Below are 2190 nucleotides of genomic sequence, written 5' to 3'. Positions count from 1 at the left end.
ACAGCTTCTCTGCCTGTGGAGAGCTCGGAAACAGCGTTTAACGCTGTTCCAAGCCTGCCTGCGAGCGAGGCGCCGGGAGAGTGCACTCGGCGCGGCCAAACGGCGTTTGCCTCGCTTCCCAGGCTAGGAGAAGCACTTGCCGTGCTGCAAACAGCTTCTCTGCCTGTGGAGAGCTCGGAAACAGCGTTTGACGCTGTTCCAGGCCGGCCCTGCGAGCGAAGCGCCGGAGAGTGCACTCGGCGCGGCCAAACGGCGTTTGCTCGCTTCCCAGGCTAGGAGAAGCACTTGCCGTGCTGCAAACAGCTTCTCTGCCTGTGGAGAGCTCGGAAACAGCGTTTGACGCTGTTCCAGGCCGGCCTGCGAGCGAAGCGCCGGAGAGTGCACTCGGCGCGGCCAAACGGCGTTTGCTCGCTTCCCCAGGCTAGGAGAAGCACTTGCCGTGCTGCAAACAGCTTCTCTGCCTGTGGAGAGCTCGGAAACAGCGTTTGACGCTGTTCCAGGCCGGCCTGCGAGCGAAGCGCCGGAGAGTGCACTCGGCGCGGCCAAACGGCGTTTGCTCGCTTCCCAGGCTAGGAGAAGCACTTGCCGTGCTGCAAACAGCTTCTCTGCCTGTGGAGAGCTCGGAAACAGCGTTTGACGCTGTTCCAGGCCGGCCTGCGAGTGAAGCGCCGGAGAGTGCACTCGGCGCGGCCAAACGGCGTTTGCTCGCTTCCCAGGCTAGGAGAAGCACTTGCCGTGCTGCAAACAGCTTCTCTGCCTGTGGAGAGCTCGGAAACAGCGTTTGACGCTGTTCCAGGCCGGCCTGCGAGCGAAGCGCCGGAGAGTGCACTCGGCGCGGCCAAACGGCGTTTGCTCGCTTCCCAGGCTAGGAGAAGCACTTGCCGTGCTGCAAACAGCTTCTCTGCCTGTGGAGAGCTCGGAAACAGCGTTTGACGCTGTTCCAGGCCGGCCTGCGAGCGAAGCGCCGGAGAGTGCACTCGGCGCGGCCAAACGGCGTTTGCTCGCTTCCCAGGCTAGGAGAAGCACTTGCCGTGCTGCAAACAGCTTCTCTGCCTGTGGAGAGCTCGGAAACAGCGTTTGACGCTGTTCCAGGCCGGCCTGCGAGCGAAGCGCCGGAGAGTGCACTCGGCGCGGCCAAACGGCGTTTGCTCGCTTCCCAGGCTAGGAGAAGCACTTGCCGTGCTGCAAACAGCTTCTCTGCCTGTGGAGAGCTCGGAAACAGCGTTTGACGCTGTTCCAGGCCGGCCTGCGAGCGAACCGCCGGAGAGTGCACTCGGCGCGGCCAAACGGCGTTTGCTCGCTTCCCAGGCTAGGAGAAGCACTTGCCGTGCTGCAAACAGCTTCTCTGCCTGTGGAGAGCTCGGAAACAGCGTTTGACGCTGTTCCAGGCCGGCCTGCGAGCGAAGCGCCGGAGAGTGCACTCGGCGCGGCCAAACGGCGTTTGCTCGCTTCCCAGGCTAGGAGAAGCACTTGCCGTGCTGCAAACAGCTTCTCTGCCTGTGGAGAGCTCGGAAACAGCGTTTGACGCTGTTCCAGGCCGGCCTGCGAGCGAAGCGCCGGAGAGTGCACTCGGCGCGGCCAAACGGCGTTTGCTCGCTTCCCAGGCTAGGAGAAGCACTTGCCGTGCTGCAAACAGCTTCTCTGCCTGTGGAGAGCTCGGAAACAGCGTTTGACGCTGTTCCAGGCCGGCCTGCGAGCGAAGCGCCGGAGAGTGCACTCGGCGCGGCCAAACGGCGTTTGCTCGCTTCCCAGGCTAGGAGAAGCACTTGCCATGCTGCAAACAGCTTCTCTGCCTGTGGAGAGCTCGGAAACAGCGTTTGACGCTGTTCCAGGCCGGCCTGCGAGCGAACCGCCGGAGAGTGCACTCGGCGCGGCCAAACGGCGTTTGCTCGCTTCCCAGGCTAGGAGAAGCACTTGCCGTGCTGCAAACAGCTTCTCTGCCTGTGGAGAGCTCGGAAACAGCGTTTGACGCTGTTCCAGGCCGGCCTGCGAGCGAACCGCCGGAGAGTGCACTCGGCGCGGCCAAACGGCGTTTGCTCGCTTCCCCAGGCTAGGAGAAGCACTTGCCGTGCTGCAAAACAGCTTCTCTGCCTGTGGAGAGCTCGGAAACAGCGTTTGACGCTGTTCCAGGCCGGCCTGCGAGCGAACCGCCGGAGAGTGCACTCGGCGCGGCCAAACGGCGTTTGCTCG

This window comes from Chamaea fasciata, unplaced genomic scaffold, assembly GCF_029207755.1.
Source record: "Chamaea fasciata isolate MVZ Bird 193981 ecotype frontalis unplaced genomic scaffold, bChaFas1.0.hap1 SCAF_807, whole genome shotgun sequence".
NCBI lineage: Eukaryota > Metazoa > Chordata > Aves > Passeriformes > Sylviidae > Chamaea > Chamaea fasciata.
Note: the sequence above shows the minus strand (reverse complement) of the source record.